General features: G+C 46.4%; 1 long non-coding RNA gene across 1 annotated transcript; it reads left to right on the top strand.

Annotated features, from left to right (window-relative positions):
* The first annotated feature begins 3,214 nt into the window (after positions 1-3,214).
* On the top strand, positions 3,215-17,298 carry LOC134372202 (uncharacterized). The gene is made up of 3 exons (XR_010022900.1): positions 3,215-3,343; positions 13,664-13,780; positions 17,170-17,298. It is a non-coding gene; the product is annotated as an uncharacterized LOC134372202 (long non-coding RNA).
* Positions 17,299-17,733: the final 435 nt, after the last annotated feature.

Genomic DNA, 17,733 nt, shown 5'->3' on the forward strand with positions numbered 1-17,733 from the left:
ACTCACCACAGTAGTGGTTCGAGAAGAGTGTTGGGATAGTCAGTCCTGGCCTCCCAGAGGAGGGAGACGTGACTGGGCCACAGAGAAGGGGTGGGACTGATTGTGGAGAAGCAGCTTGAGGTCTCTCGAGGCTTAAGGGGATAGAGTCAGCACAGGCATGGAGGCAGGGGTGGCCTTGGCATGTGCGGGAAGCAATGGGACTGTCTCCCTGGCTGGAGGAGAGTGTGAGCTGGGGAATTACTGCAGGAGAATGAAAAGCAGGTGAGATGGAACCAATCTGAAGGCCTTGGGATCCACATTAAATAACGTGAATTCAAACGCATGTAATTAAAAGAGATGAGAAAGAGAGTGAGCAAGTTAAAACAGCGTGTGTAGTGACGTGAGCCTGAGATGGGTGCTGTCAATCTGCCACCACTTCCTAGCTTCTGTCACCAAGTACCTCCACCAACGTGAGCAGCTTGCCAGGTGGAGGGTGGCTCTGGTGTTTACACCATGGCCCCTAAACACAGTTCAACACTTCATTGGCTGCACAATCAAAGAAATTCCGATCTCCTCCTACACTGGAATTAAAACAGAGTCTGCTGGACCTATTGAGAGGCGGTGTGTACTCTCCAACAGAGGGTATTAAAAACTTATTTTGGCCAGTGACTTTGGAACCAAATATCCATGGAAGATACTTCACTGGCTCCACTTCTTGTACCTCCAGTGCCTGTCACAATGATGGAATGCACTAAGGTTGAGCCCCAAGGGAGCTCGCAGTTGAGAGACGATTTCTGAGTACATTTTCTCTGCACCCAGCTATTCACCAGCACCTGTCCCTATTCCACTCCCTGTTGCTACTTCCTATATCTTCAGAGGTGACCAGAGCTCCCTATACTACCCTTGCCCTATCCCTTAAGGGGTCTGACATGTGAGGGTGAGGAGAGAGTTGGCCTGATCAAGTAAGTGGTTTCTAACAGATTTAAGTCTAAAATTTGATGATTCCTATTATTTTTATTCACTAAGAGGAAAGAGGTATCTGCACATTCCTGGCATTGAAAACGAGGCTGCCTCACCCTCTCACTCCACAGTGGCCAAACACCAAAGCTAACCACAATGGCGGATTTAAGCAGTTGTCTTAGATTGTTCCTCATTTACCATCCATTTGTTATCTGTCCATACATCTACCCACCCACTTACCTATCCATCCATCCATCCATCCATCCATCCATCCATCCATCCATCCACCCACCCACATACCCATCCATCCATCCATGCAACCATGCATGCATCCACCCACCCACCCACCTATAACAGATACCTGAGACTGTGTATTTTATAAGCAAAAGAGGTTTAATTGGCTCACAATTCTGATAGCTGGCAGTCCAAGATTGGGCATCTGCATCATGCTGCTTCCACTCATGGTGGAAAAATGGAAGGCAAGTGGCATGTGCAAAGAGATCACACAGTGAGAGAAAAAGCAAGAGCAGGGAGGGGAGGTGCCAGGCTCTTTTTAACAACCAGTTCTCATGGGAACTAACAGAGCAGGTGCTCACCCACCACCTAGGGAGAGCATTAATTTATTCATAAGGGACCCACCCCATGACCCAAACGATTCCCACTTGTCCCCATCTCCTAACACAGCCACATTGGGGGTCAAATTTTAACATGAATTTTGGAGAGGACAAACATCCAAACCCTAGCTCCATCTATCCATCCATTCATCCATCCACCCACCCATCCATGCATTCATCCAGCCATCCATCTACCTGCCTATTTATTTTAAATAAAAATATTATATACCCATGAAAGAATTTTATATAATATAAAAGGACTTACAGTGACAAGCAACTTTCTCTTTTCCTGCTCATCCTTATTTCTCTAGCCCCTCTTTCCAATTTTTACAGTGTGCTTCCACAAATATTCCTTGCATATAATGTATTGTATTTAAATCCTGGTACTTTATTTATTTTTCTCAAATGGTATCATCAAGTACAAACTGTTCCTCCTTGTTCTTTTTCACTTAATATACCCTGGGGATTTTCCTACATCTTTTAAACTACTCTTCTTTTTCACTCCTCCCTGATACTTCTTAGGTCTCTACACTGACATCCAAGTTCTACTTGTGGCTTCTGTGGTTTTGGCAATTTATCTAAACAACAACAAAATGTGGCAAATATGTAGCATTCTACATATATAAACTCATTTATAAGGTAGATATTATTATCCCCACTTTATGGATGAGGAAACTGAGGCATAGAGAGGCCACAGCTGGGAAGGTGAGCAGCAGAGTGGGGATCTGGAACAGGCAGTGTGGCTCTGAGCACACAGCCCCACCTCTGCGGTGTACCTGCCTTGGCTGTCTGTGTTTCATTTTGTTGCCTTTTTGATTTCAGTATTCCGTACATTCTCACATGAGAGGCTCCTTTTTGGCTGGGCTCTGCCCTTCATATCTGTTAGGAGTGATGAAATTCAGACAGGATCTGAGGATGATCTAGCCGGGAGTTTGGAGCCGCGTATATTCCTGGGAGAGCTTCCAACACCTCTGCGTCTCCCTGTTCCAACTACCTTCCCGGGTTATACCTGATTAGGGAAAAATGGGGTCACAGAAGGTCTCCAAATATTGTTTCTCTGCTCTGATTGATTTATCTTTAGGAACTTTATCCAGTCTTCCCTCTAATTTCTCCCCAACAGGTTTTGGAACCTCTGAAGAATGTCTCCTGTGTGCCACACAAATCAGTCCTCTTGACCGTCTCCCCTGGAAGCCTCCATCTTCCAGCCACCTGTCTTGGCTCCCTGCCTGGGTGCCTCCGACTCTGCAAATGCCATCATAGGCAGCTGTGTTCCCTATGGCTGCCAACAGAGCTGCCATTGCAGGGGCCTGCCTGCTCTGTGGTGGCAGGAGATAAGGGTCCTTCCAGAGCTCTGAACAAAGTGCTTAAAGGCACACGGGGTGGGGATCAGGGACTGCTCACAAAGGGAGGCCTTTGATCTGGAGACCCTATCAGTGGATGTGGGCACGGGGCAGGGGTGGGTGAGCAGAGGCTATTCTGGGCAAGGAGAACATCACAGACGAGACACACAACTTGTCATCTGAGACTATTGCATTGTGCTCGGTGCCGAGCCCTGAACCCAGCTGGAGCTGCTCCCGGCTTGCCTCCGATCCAAATCCTGCCTGACTATGCAGGGCCCAGGTGAAGCTCTTCCTCCTCCCACTCCAGCCGGTTGTGGACACCAGTAGTGTTTATCATCCGGGAAAAAGCACCAACTGTTGGTTGAGTGCCAGCTGTTTGTCTAGCACTGTTCTTCATTTGATGTGTATTGAGAAGCTTTCTCTCCCTGGCCCTGGCTTCACTGGAGTTGGGTGAGTTGGGGGCTAAGACAGGACCCTGCTAAACTCCCGAGCCTTCTTTTCCTCTCCCCTTGTCCTAGGTGGTGAAGGTTTTTCTCATCTTTTCGCATCCACGGGGTGATTGGCAGCCATGCCAGAATGATTATGCACTTGGAGATGATGGGAAGTGTGAAGGGAAGAGAAGACAGGTTGCTGTGTCTGGTGGCATCAGAATCTCTTCTATCTCAAGTCCTGAGAGGTGTCTAGACACTTGTAGATACATTTGTGAATTATCAGCCAAGTTCTTTGGGGATGAAAAAGAAAAAAGCACTCTTAGACTGTATGGAGAAATGAGAGCAGTTAAACAACATTTCCAATAAGACAGGCAAAGTGAAGGTGAGACTAAACAGAGAGTCTGATACCCTGAGACCCAGAAAGTTCTCTTTACTATGCTCAGTTGATTCTTCGAGTCTGAGATCCCTGGATGCTACTTACTTGGAATTCTCAGAGAGAATTTGGGTCTCTCCACAAACTGGAGAGGAGTCCAGCTCACAGGATTCTAGGCTACGTGACCTGTAACTAGATTAGCAACAAAGGAAACCACATGACAGCCATGTAAAGGGGGCCACAGTCATGGAATGGAACTGCCTGCCTTGGGGGAAATGCTGGGAGCTCCTTGATATTTGAGAACCAGAATCATAATTACTTTCTGGAAAGAAGCAAGGTGAAAATGAAAAAGAATCATCCAAAGGGCAAGGAGTTGAGTGTTTGCGTGATTAGTTATTCCCACCCCTTGGGCTTTTGGAAACTGTCAGAGTGGCGGCACCTTTAGAGACTCTGGAGAGTTCTGGGTTGCATGAGAAGTGCAGGGAAGCTGAGTGGGAGGCAGAGGAAAGTGCTGCTAAAAATACTCCATGGAGGGAGGACTCATGAGGTCCTCTCCCCAGGAGCCTCTGCCTGCCTTGGCCAGACTCTGCCTCCAGTCCCTCGTCCAACTCTGAGTACAGTCATCTGAACACAGCGGGAGCTCAGGAATAGGTGTTGACTGATGGGCAGCTTGAGAGGGACAAGGGGAACTTGGACAGGGTTCAGAGCAGAGACCTAGAGGTGATGAAATGGCTGGAAACTAGAGATGGGAGGCAGGGTCAAGGGACTGGGACGGGTTCCACCTGGAGAGGAGAAGAACTGGGGGTGAGGAGTGAGGGAAGAGCCATTTCTACTCTTGACAGGCCAGGCCATGGCTCCTCTCTGGCCCTGCCAAGGATGGAATAAGGGTCACAGTGTGGCTCTGCTCTTGAGTATGGACTGTGAGTTCCTGGAGCATTAGAAACCCCACAGCAAGGGGAGCTGCATTTTCAGACTGTTAGGACAATCACCCCTTCTGTAAATGAAAGTGGCTGAGACTTCCAGCTATTGCAGCTAACAGATCCCAAAAGCCCTCATGGCCTAGAAGAATGACTTGCGAGTGGTGTTTCAGACAGCTGGCATGGGGCATGATGGGGACAGTTTTGAACATGTCGGGGCTTGCCTGGTACCCATCAATCACCCTTTGTATAAGGTCACCCACTTTTACATTGGACCTTGGAAAGGAGGACTGGAGTGAGGCTGGAGTAGGGGGTCAAGACACTTTCTGTGGGGGAACGGAACAAATGCACACTTATGGAGCACCTACTGTGTGCCAAGAACTTTACATGGATGGTCCCATTTAATTCTTACAATAGCCCTATGGGAGAGGGGAGACAGGGATTATTCTCCCCATTTTATAGATTAGGAGATACAGGCAAAAAGAGATTAAGCTTTTACCCAAACTTGCATAGTTAGTGGTACAATTGAGACTTGAACTGGGCAGGTCTGATTCCAGAGCCCATCTGCAGTTGATGAGGGGAGTCTAGAATGCAGTCTGAGATTTCATCTGGCCCCGAGGGCTCTTCAGACAAAGGTACCCAGGAAAGCATCCTTAGTTGAGCTCACTTTCTGCTTCTCAGAGTCAATGTCTAAATTCAGAGATGGCCAGTGGAGGGGTTCTGCAGCACCCCTCCCCATCTCTGAGCTTTGGAGGGTCCACCCTGGAACATCCCTGAGGTCCCTCCTAGGCCAAGTGCAAAGCTACATGGGAGGAGGGATGCAGTTTATGTGTCTGAAAGTGGTGAAAGAGATACAATCCCCAAGCCTGGGTTTGCAGTCGGTGTCTGGTTGCCTCAGCCTGGAATCTGAACCGAACCATTTTCCATGGGTGAATTAGCTAAACAATCCAGCTCACAAAGGGAGCAGCTCTGAAAGGCCAGTTAATGAGCTCAGAGGGGTGGGGGCAAAGGAGGGGTGCACAGACTGGGAGGGAGGGAGGAGACTGCTGGCCAGAAACCGACCTTCTCTTGTCTCACTGCCTGTGTCCCAGCCTTTTTGCTTGGGAACCTGGGAGGGAGGCTGGTCTGATTTCCCTGTGGTCTGAACGGTGGGAATTTTTTGGTGGCAGATTATATTTTCCCGAGGTGGTTTGAGTTACACCTGCCCCGTTTCATTTAATTAGGCTGGTGCTGCTGTTTATTGTGTCCAGTGGGCCTTCCTGCATGAATAAATAATAACATGTTTGTTTTCTTTTGGGGGGGTACTTTTTTTTTTAATGATGGGGTTGGCAAAAGAGGGGAGGATTGATGATGAAGTCATCAGGAAAGAGGGGGGTAGAGGCAACTTTTCACCCCACTGAGCCATGATCAGAAACTCCTACCCCCACCCCCCACTTCTTGGCCCCACTTTTATACAATGTACTCGGAGTCTGCTCTGTTTTCACTTCTACTCCCCAGCCAGACTTTCTTTCTCTTTGCAATATACTCAGGAATCAGGCATTTCCTCCTTCAGTCCTACTTGTGTCCCCTTCTCGCTTCTCATTTTACTGTACCTTTCCATCCAACTCTCCTTCACCCCCCTTCTTTTTTTCTCTCTCTCTGTCTTTCTCTAGCTTTTGGGTACTACAAGATCATTAACAGAGAACTTGTCAAATAAGCTATGATACAGTCTTGCCATGGAATATTACGCAGCCAGAAAAAAGAATATAGAGAACTCTCCATATATCAACATGTAAGGTTTGCCATGATATTATAAGGAAAAATTGCTATAAATAGCATGAAACATACTCATATTATTTGCCAGGTAATTACAGATTTATTGAAAGAAAATTATTCATAGCGAAGAGTCTTTCACTTTCGCCAGTCTCTGGGCTGTGTGCATGACCTCACTGAGAGATTATGTCAGCACACACATTTGAGGCTGTTAGGGCTGTGAGACAGAGGCCACATGGTCCTCCCAGCATTACAGCCTATCCAATCATGCCTCCCAGTCCTGCCTGGCCCCCGACTGGGCACTGTGGCATACACACATCACTCAATATGTGCACTGTTTCCTCTACACGGATCACATGTCTGTGCATATCTCTTTGGATCTCTCCTTTGCCTTGTTCAGGTGTTTGCTTAAACACAATTTCTTTGGAGTGTCCCTCCCTGACCGTTCCATTTTTGATGGCAGAACCTCATACCCTACACTCTCTAACCCCCTTCTCAGCTTTATTTTTCTCCATCACATTTACTGCCACACTCTACATACTTGGCTCATTTATTTATTTATTTATTTATTGTCTGTTGCCCCCTTCTAAAACACGAGTTCCATGAAGGTGTGGAGTTTTGCTCTTAGGATGAAGATGCTTGCCTCATAGTAGTTACTGGTATTAGTTTCCTAGGCTGCCATAACAAAGTACCACAAACTGGGTGGCTTAAGTAACAGAAAGTTGTTGTCTCACAGTTCTGGAGACTGGAAATTCAAAACCAAGTTGATGGCAGGATTGGGGACTTCTGAGAGCTGTGAGAATCTGTCCCATGCCTCTCTCCTAGTTTCTGGTAGCCTCAGACATTCCTGGGCTTGTAGATGGTGTTCTTCCTGTGTCTTCCTATTGTCCTTTCTCTACATGTCTGTGTCCAAATTTTCTCTTTTTATGAGGACAATAGTCATATTGGGTTAGGGTCCACCCTAATGCTCTCATTTTAACTTGATTATTTGCAAATACCCTATTTCCAAATGAGGTTACCTTCACAAGTACTGGGGGTTAGAACTTCAACATTTTTTGGGGGGGTCACAATCAACTCATACTAGTACTCAATAAATATGTGTTGAATAAACAAGTGAAGATATTTCCTTTACTTCAGAAAAAAAAATAGATCATTTGAAGGTAGACCTTATCGTGATATACCACTGTGAACATGTGACAGGCATCTGCAGAAGACGGAGAAGGTGCCGACAGAAAGCAGAGGCCCCCTGGAGCTGGAGGCTGAGACTGCTGAAAGGGGTAAAGGCAGGGACTGTCTGCACCTAGATAGAGATGGGGGTGCCCCCCACACTCAGCAAAGCAGAGACCACAGCAGGACTTGGAGGGCCTCGAGGGACTCAGAGGGGCCAGGGCAGTGGCAGAGTGTGGAATATACTAAAAAGCATATGTACTTCACAGGGCCTGGTTTTCCAAAGTCTTGCAGTTTCAAATATTGACCTTGTGGAGGACTGGAAATTTTCCTCAGGCTATAAGTCTCTGTTGCAAGATAAGAATTGTGGCACAGCAAGGTTGCTGGCTCAAAGAGAGATTAGTTACTGATTGATATCTAAGTTGCTGGAAAACTATTAGAGGGAGAAGGAATCTTTGCTAAGATCAAGCTTTTGTTGATAGCTTTACTGGAATGCCATCTGGCTTGTTTCATTGAAAGTTGCCAGCCTATATTGTTAAACTATAACCCCACCTATGTTCTCTTCCTGTAACTTCCTGGTCTGGAAAATAAATGCAGGAAGAGAACCCCAATACAGTGTTAATTTTGTGAGGAAGGGTTGCCTCTCACTGGAGGGTCCCAGGGAAATTAACCACTTCGGGACTTCTCGCTGCTCAGAAGAGATGGGCTTTGACTAATCCTTTGCATCTCCATCACCCAGGGGAAGTGGGGTGACAAATCTGCAGGGGACGAAGCAACACAGAGCAACAGGTCAGCAAGGAGGTCTGAAGCCAGAGGAATAGCTGGGGAGCAACACCCAGATGGAGAACAAGAAGGCAGGTTCTGGAAAGATCTGAAATCCCCACCAGGCTTGGCAGTAGAGAGGGCCCAATTTTTCCCTTGGGCTAGACAGATGAGCAGCTTGGTTTAATGTCCACCTGGGTCACAGGTGAGGATGGGAACTGGGAGCTGAGTGCCCTGGGTGTGGTCTTGCACTGTGTTATGATGGATTCTGGGCTATGTGACCTGCTGCTTCTATGTTTCAGTATATTGCTTTCTTTTCTCTCTTGATAAAAGTTACTTTCAGCTGGCTTGTTAGCTCATTTGGTTAGAGTATGGTGCTGATAACACCAGGGTCCACTGGCCAGCTGCCAACAAAAAATAAAAATAAATGTTACTTTTGAGCATTCCAATTTTGTCTTGCCTGACCTAAGGGGAAAGGAAATTGCTGATGTTGGGGCTAGCTGGGCAAAGGAGGTTGAGGGCTCCACATGGCCAGGCAGCAGCCACCCAGCTTGAGAGGAGGTGGAACTGGGAGCAGATAGTCAGAAACTCAGGGGTGGGTAGACCCACTGACACTTTAATTCACAGAATACAGAAACAGAAAAAAAAAAAAAACTAGCTCATCCTTGGCCTCTTGCTGATGGAATGTCACGGGACAATAGAGCAGCTGCGTAGATATAGATATATAGATATAGATAGATAAATAGTCATGCAGACACAGACTCACAGCATACAGGACAAATGAACTTTAATTCAGTTCGAGGAGTGATTACAGATCACCTCCTAGCAGAGAGTAGACCCTGGGGACACAGAGATAAACTTGCAACCTAGTAGGGGAGACAGGTATGTAAATAAAAGTTTGGTGGAACAGAGGAATTGTCAAATGAGATGCAGCAATTGTAAGACTTTCCTAGGGCTGCTGAAACAAAGTACCAAAACCCAAATGGCTTAAAACAACAGAAATTTACTGTCTCATATTCTGGAGGCCAGAAATAAAAAATCAAGGTGTCAGCAGGGCCATGCTCTTCCTGATAGCTCTAGAGGAGAGCCCTTCCTTGCTCTTCCAGCTGCCAGTGTTTTGGGCATCGGTCCAGTGTCATGCTGTCTTCTCCTTGTATATCTTCACATTGTCTTCTCTCTTTATGTATCGGTCTCTGTATCCACATATCCCCTTTTTATAAGGATGCCAGTCATATTGGACTAAGGCCCATTCTAATGACCTCATTTTAACTTGATTACCTCTGCAAAGCCCTATTTCCAAATAAGGTCACATTTGAGTATTGGGGTTAGGACTTCAACCTCTCTCTCTCTCTCTCTTTTTTTTTTTTGAGGGGAGAGACTCGATTCAACACATACATTGCCCAGCGAGGGAGTGACCACCTCGAGGTGTGTGTATATCATGGGTGGAGGGTTAGGGAAGGTTGCCCAGGGAGATGAATGTGGAAGGAAAGGCACCCGGGCAGACAGAATAGCACAGACAAGATGTAAAGATCTAGGAGAGGAAGGTTCCCTCTTGGGAACCTACTGTGTTGCAGGCACCAATATTAGATGCTACATGAATACCACCATTTCACTGGATCCTTGCCACATTGCCATGACTACTCCATTTTACAGATGAACACTGGTACGTAGTCAGTGACTGGCTGCAGGTCAGACCACGGTGTGGCACCATAGTGGACACAAGAATCCACACCCTGCACCCTATGTCCAGTGACTTATCTAAAAAAAATGGCATGAAGCTGAAGTGACTCGCAGGTGGAAGAATGCTGGCAGTAGGGAATTCTCTTAGGAGTCCGATATCATTTCACATAGATGGGAATCTACTCCATCACGGAAATGCTACTGGGTCAGGCATCAGAAAGGCCTTGGGCTGACCTCTGAATCTCCATGGAAACCGGCTGACCTCCTGGAGGCTTACGGATTCAAGCAACAATCATGGAGACCAGGACTGCGTGATCACACCCCAATGCAGAACTTGGCTTGCTCTGTGTCCTTGAATAGGGCAAACCCTGCTCCTGATGAGAAAACTAGCTACCAATTTCCGTGTGTTCATGGCCCTAAGGAAAACAGAAAGCAACCAGGAGGTCTTAACTCTCCTGCTTCTGTGCCTTTTCCCAAGTGTTCATCCCCACCTACAGCTTCCAAAGTCCTAGTAAATATTTGGTGAGAATCACACAATCTAAGCTCCCCCACGATATAGTGAGAAAATCTCTGCCTTTGAAAGTGGAATACTGCATTTGAACTCATGTCCTCCCAGGTCCTGTGTGATCTTGGCCATGTCAGATCTGACCCTCAGCTTCCTCACCTAGGCATTGGCATAATAATACCCAACTCACAAGGTCATAGTGGGTATTAAATAAGAGCAGATGCGCTTTGGGCCGAGCCCGTGGCGCACTCGGGAGAGTGCGGCGCTGGGAGCGCAGTGACGCTCTCGCGGCGGGTTCGGATCCTATATAGGAATGGCCGGTGCACTCACTGGCTGAGTACCGGTCACGAAAAAGACAAAAAAAAAAAAAAAAAAAAAAAGAGCAGATGCGCTTTGTTAAACATTAAAGTGTTGAAAGGGCCGGCCCGCGGCTCACTTGGGAGAGTGTGGTGTTGATAACACCGAGGCCACGGGTTCGGATCCCTATATAGAGATGGCTGGTTAGCTCACTTGAGAGAGCGTGGTGCTGACAACACCACGTCAAGGGTTAAGGTCCCCTTACTGGTCACCTTTAAAAAAAAAAAATTAAAGTGTTGTATACGCACACATGCAAGTTCTTAATCCTAGTTCATACCTTTAGAACTCTTCATAGACCCAAGTCAGACAATCTCCTTCTGTAATTCTTTCCCAAATAGAATCCTCTAAAATAGGAGTCAACAAACTGTGGCCCACAGACTGAATCTGTCCTATTGCCTGTTTTTGTACAGCTAAGAATAATTTTTACATTTTTAAATGTCTGAAAAAAAAAAAATTTCACAAGTGAAAATTATGTATGTGGCTCTACGGCTAATGTCGGAATCCTGTCAACACAGCCAATTGTAGAGCTACTAATCCTGTTCGTGAGGCCAATTGTAAAGCTACACAACCACGCCAGTTGTCAGGCTCTTTTACGTGCAGGTCATCCTGCCCCGACTGGGCCATTTGTCGAGCTAGGGCTGGGTCCGGGGCTCACAGACCCCTCAAGCCCATTCCGTCTGGGCCACAAATCCTTCACACGCCAGGCTGGGTCACCAGACCCTTCACACGCGGGTCTATGAGCTAGGTAACCCACAAACAGATCCTCGGAAGCCAGAGGTTGGAAAGCATGGTCGCTTGTGTGGAGGTGGCTGCCGGAGGCAGTAAACTCCAGCCAAGGTGGCAGCACAGCGCAGGCACACTAATTCTGCCCACACGCAACCCATTCACATCAAATGCTCGGTAAGATTCTGAACATCTGAGAGGCCCTGACCATTTCCCTATATTTTCCCAGTAATGTAAAATTCAAATTTCTGTGTCTAAAAATAAAGCTGTATCGGAATTCACCCATACCCCTTTGTTTATGCCTATGGCTGCTTTCACCCTACAACAGCACAGTTGAGAAGCGGCAGCAGAGACTGTGTGGCCTGCAAAGCCCGAAATATTTGCCCTCTGGTCTTTCACATAAAAAATTTCCTGACCCTTTCTTTAGAATTTTAAAACCAGGCAAATAAAATCTCTGAGCTAAACCCCGGTCTTTAAGCATTCAAATTGGCTGTGTTCGCAGTCCTCAGATCTTTGGGTCTTTGAGGAGTTCACCTGACTTCCAGGAGTCTGAGAATATTGGCCTGAATTGCTCATGGCTAGGAAGGATTGGCAAAGTCCCCCAGGGGAGCCTTTGTGCCCTATCCTGTGGCCTCTCCCTCCAGATCTGCAGGACAGAGGAAGGCTTGTCCTCTTAGGAGAGCTGCAGCTGTCTGAGTCCAGAGCCACACAAATCCCACCCTGCCTGCTGCACTTTAGCATTGAAGTTATCTGTGCTTCAGCTGGTGAAGGGCTTTGCCTAGTGACAGGTCTCCCATTTAAATATAATCACCTTTTTATATCTGTGGAACTCTGAATGCTTCTCCCCACCAGGAGCTTTCCCTGATGATTGAAAAGAGCTAAGCCAACAAATGGCATTATCTCCTCTGAATGGCCTCAGTTTTTCACCTGGACAACCCAGAAACTTCAACCCTGAGCTTCTCTTTGTTGTAGCAACAGGCACTCAGGAAGGGGGTGATGATGGGCAAGGGGGAGGATGGGTTTAAACACGAGAATGGGACAATAGGAGGAAGGCTGTGGAATGCTCTTTGGGGGAGATCTTTAGAAATGGGATCAGCTTCACGACTCTAGAATGGGCTGGGACAGAATAGCAGGACTCAGGGGTGGCCGGTGACAAAATGGTCTTTCAAGGTTCTGAAAAATGTTCTATGACCAACCTGAGTGTTCTATAACAAGAGAGGATATTAAAGAAGTTTCCTAAAAAATTCTGAGGGACAAAGATTTCAAAGGAAGATTTTTTTAAAAAAAATATTTTTTATTTCTGATACTAGAGATGTGGGGGAGGGAAGGAAGGGGTTTGGTGAGTGATAGTTTGTGTAAAGGGCATAAAGAAAAATCACGATTTGTAATAACGAGTATGCTAATATTAAACAATAAAAGTTTAAAAATAGAAGTTAAATGTTGCAGTTAGGAAGAATAAGTTCTGGTGCTCTAGGGTGACAGTAGCTAATAATATTGCATTATGTATTTCAAGATAGCCAGAAAAGACCATCTTGAATGTTATAAACATGCAGAAATGATAAAGGCTTAGGTGATAGAGATACTAAATATTCTGAAAAAAATTTTTTTAGTTCTGTATAAAAATATCCCTATGCCTTCAAGCCAGTTTAGTGACAACATCATCTACAAGTTCTATCTGACAGGGGTCTAGGAGGGTCTATACTTTCCAAGTGCTAATTTTTTAGATGCATTAAGATGTTTAGACACACTATAAGATTTCGTATTGGGGAGTCTGGAACTCAAGTTCAGTGGAAGCAGTATAGTATAGGGCAGTAGAGTGTAGAATAGTATAGGAAAAAGTTGGCAAACTTTTTCTTGAAAGAGCTAGCTAGTAAATATTACAGTCTTTGCGGGCCATGTGGCCTCTGCTGTCACTACTCAGCTCTGCTGCTATAGCACAAAAGCAGCTGTAGATGATAAGTAAATAAATGATTGTGGCTGTGATCCAAGAAAACTTTATTTACAAAAACAGGTGGTGGGCCAGATTTGGCCCATGGGCCATGTTTTGCTGATCCCTGGTGCAGAGCTTTAGCCTGTGGAGCACTCTCTGCTTTTCCCTTCCAGACTCCGTACTACACAGAGAATATGCCAGCTTATGGCAGAAGGTGCGCTAATGAGCCCAAGCTGAAGTTTCGAGTAAGCAGAATCCAGGCGAAGAGGAACAAGATCTTCAGAGTCAAGGTGAGGTGGTGGTTGGAAGCAGAAAGAAGAGGCAGGGAGATCCCCTTCATGGCAGAGCATCTACATACAGATGCTGAGGTCAGGTGGATGGGAAGAGTAAGACATCTGGTTCCTCTTGCTGCCGAGGACCCTGAACAAACTTGCTCTTCCAGGCTCCATGACAGCCACCTCTACTACAGTTCCTACTCTTTTGGGGGATCTCCTGGGATTTATGTTTTCTTTACTCTGTCTACTTCCTTCTTGTGAACTGGCAATCTCTGCTGTCGTAAAATCCTTCAGAGCTCACCTTTAATAACCCTGCCTCAGTGAAACCTTCCCAGACACTTGACATTCAGAATGAATTAGTCCTCTTCTATGCTTCCCTAGTGCAGGCATACACCTCTACCAGGTATAAATTGCATACATTGCAAGTTATATTTGTGGTTTCCTCATTGCTAGATTGTAAGCTTTTCATTGTACATATGACTCGTCTTCACATTCTCAGTGGCTAGTTGGGGAAAGATGTGAAAGAAAGAAAGAGAGCAACAGGTACAGGGATGAGTCAATTCAAAACTACCCGATCTAGTGCTATCTTGCCTGGCTTTCTAATTGCTTTGTTTATAATATCTTCTCTCTATAATGGTGAGTTCTACCATTTTTAAGGGAGGGGGACAGAGTTGAAGTAGCCAGGATTACACTAGTCACAAATGGCAGAATTTCCATAACCAGCCCGGGGCTAGAGGGAGCATTTGTTGGTTCCTGTAACCAAACCAAGAGAGGGCAAAATGTGGCTGGTCTCAGGGACAATTGGTAGCAGGGAAAAGACAAAGGGACAGGACTCACTGTCCCTTCTCTTGGTTTCTGCCCATGTGCTCATCTTGTTCATTCAGACTGGCTCTCTTTTGGAACCAAAGTGCCAGCAACCCCCAAGTTTCACACCTGCCATCTTTACCCCAAAGAGGAACTTCCTTCTTCTCCTGAGGTCTCATTTTTAACGTCTTGGGAAAGCATTGGCTTACCTTGGATCATGTGCCCAACCTGTGATTGGGAGGAAGATTTTGTAACGGGTCGCTTCTAGTAGAATGCAAGTGGCATGGAGCGGGAGGAGGACATCCCCAGAGGAAGGAGATGCGTGCTCCTGCTCTGCCCTGGGCTGGACAGAAACACACACAGGCGATGAGAGCCACTCAGTTTCCGAGGAGTGTTCTCTCATCCCTTGTTCAAAATTGATCTCCAGGCTGGGACCAACAACTTTTTCCAGGGGAAATACATCCCCTCACCTTGATGGATTAAATACCCACCATTTTCACAGACTTTACAGGCTATAACGCCTCGGTCAACTTTGCTTTTCCTTTCCAGAGTCTGTAAGTGTGAAATAAATGAGGCCCAACATTCGATCATCCAGTCGGCACACATTTGTCCAGAACTTTTTAAAAAAATTAATAAACTTTATTTTTTAGAGCAGTTTTAGGTTCATAGCAAAATTGAGTGGAAAACACAGTTTCCATCCAGCACTTATTTTTCATAAACTATTGTGCTTTTATTGACATTATCTTATTTATTCTACTCAACAACTCTGTGAGGAAGGAATGCATTTTTATATGCACATTTTAGATAAGGAAACTGAGGCCTAGAAATGTAAAGGGGTTTGCTCAAAACTTCACAGCTTTTGAGGGGCCAATCTGGGGTGTTACTGTGCGTTTTTGTTGGACACTTTCAAAGAGCAGAAGTTTCCAAGACAGGAAGGCTGACTCCTTAATGGTAGAAATCTGTGCACCTTATTAGATGTTGGGAGAAACAGTATTGGTATTGAAAGATTTTGAAACCTCTGACCTCAGCAAACAGTGCTGATTCTGTCTGCCCATATCGCTTCATGTCATCAACCTCAAGTCCCCACTGTGTCCCTGAAAGGGAATCTGGAGCTTCAAATAAGTGATGGGGATCTTCTGTGTGGTCCCTTCCCAACACTGATGCTGCCACTCTGACCCCTCAACACCTAACAGAGTAATTCATTGTTACCAAATGGAAAAGCCCCTGGAGTGGAGGGTGCCAGGGTGACAGGGTAGCTGGCAGGGCTCTCCAGACATCCCCATTTGTCTCTCTCGGGACTAGTTCTCATGCCCGAAGGAGTCTTGTGGCTCAGCCCAGGAGGCCTGTGGGGCTACAATTCCAGTTGCTTCTTTCTTTGGCTTCAGTACTTCCCAGCTCTGGTCTCTTGGACTTAGTGTGTATGTGGCTGGGGAGAAGAGACTGGGGCAAGGCGGGGAAGTGGAGTTGAGTGGAGTGGGTGGCTGGTAATATTTTCCAGTTCTTTCTAAAGTGTCTGCCTTCCCTTAATGGATACAGAAGTGAGCCCGCTGGCTGACTGCTCCGACTGCAAGAGTGGTTACCGCTTACATCATCCGGGCAGCCAGACTGGGGACGGGGGTGGGAGGAGGTGGGGGAGAAAGTAAGTGGGGATTAATCCTGCCCTGAATAAATTGCTAGACAAAGGAGGTGGTGATCAGGTAACCTTTTTCCCAAGCACAGGACTTGGGGAGGTGGAGAAGGGTCAGGTAGCTACATTAGCGCACGCACGGGGTGATTTGCGGTCGCGCCACCCTTTACCAACATCTCAGCTCCATTCCATTCAGCGCCATGCTGCTCCATTCTATGAGCTTTGGCTGAGAATGTCCCAGGAATATATCAGTGGAAGAATGATATAGAGAGGTCTAAGATTAACAGTCCTCTTGGCTCTCCCTTTCTAGTGGGGACAGAGATACTGCAGCATTAGCTTTTGCATGATAAACCACCCCCAAAGTTAGTGATGGATGACAACATGTCTTTATTGCTGCTCGGGAGCCTGCAGATTGCAGGGCAGTCCTGCTGGACTGGACCAGGCTCTGTGGATCTCTGCTGCACTTGTTCATGTGTCTACGGGCTGCAGGTGGGTCCAGCTGGCTGGTCAATGTTAACCTGGATGACTGGAGCCTTTCTCCATACATTCTGTCTTCCTCCTCCAGGTGAACTTGGGCTTCTCATGTGGCAGGGGTTGCAAGAAAGTGAGGGGCAGCATGCTAAGCCTCTTGATGCCCAGGCTTGGAAAACAGGCGACAGTGTTGCTTCTGGCCACGTCCCATTGGCCAAAGCAAGTTATGAGGCCAGCTAGATTCAAATGGTGGGGGAAGAGGCTCCACCTCTTGATGGGAGGAGGGACAAAGAATTGTAGATGTTTTAGAAGACTGATAGTCTTCTGTTATTGCTCTTACTGCACATGGCTTTGGCAGGATGGAGGAAGAGTCACCAATTCTGTTGGGGGTGGGTGGGATGGGACGGACTTTGGAGAAACCTTCACAGAGAAGGGAGCTTTGAAGGATTAATAGTACTTCAACAAGAGTAGAGACACACACCTCTTTCTTTTCCTTTTTTAGTAGTTCCTCTGGCCAAAGCCCCACCTTGGGCCCACCAGCTATCACCTGGTCTGTTTGCTGAAAATTCTGTCAGTGACCCCATGATGCGGAATCTGCTTGCTACATCTGGAGGCAAGAAAAGCTCCAGCCAGAGCTTCTGGTGATAAGTAAAAGGGAGGTTCCTTGCTTCATGTTTTTGCCCAAGTGTAACATTTCTCAGCTATCTCTTTTCTCTTCTTCCCTCTGTGATTTCTACTGGGTATTGATCTATTGGTGTTAGCAAGGAGAGAGATACGTAAAAATTGCTGTCGTTCCACTGCTAATGGAAAAACATCAATTGATTTCTCTTATTTTGGGTGGGGTCGTGCAGACTATTCCATGCATTAGTCTGTGGATTCTACATAAGGTGCTCAGTCCGATGTTGGCAGCAGAGTTGGCAGGTCAATAATTAAGGCGGGGACAAGAGGAGTGATGGCAATTGTAATTACTGTATCTAACGAGGAATTGGAAATGGAAACATTATTTTTGAGCAGATCTCTACTGCCTTAGTAGAGTTTGCAGATTTGCTGGTGTACTTTACCAGTA

Source organism: Cynocephalus volans, chromosome 1 (assembly GCF_027409185.1).
Source record: "Cynocephalus volans isolate mCynVol1 chromosome 1, mCynVol1.pri, whole genome shotgun sequence".
Taxonomy (NCBI): domain Eukaryota; kingdom Metazoa; phylum Chordata; class Mammalia; order Dermoptera; family Cynocephalidae; genus Cynocephalus; species Cynocephalus volans.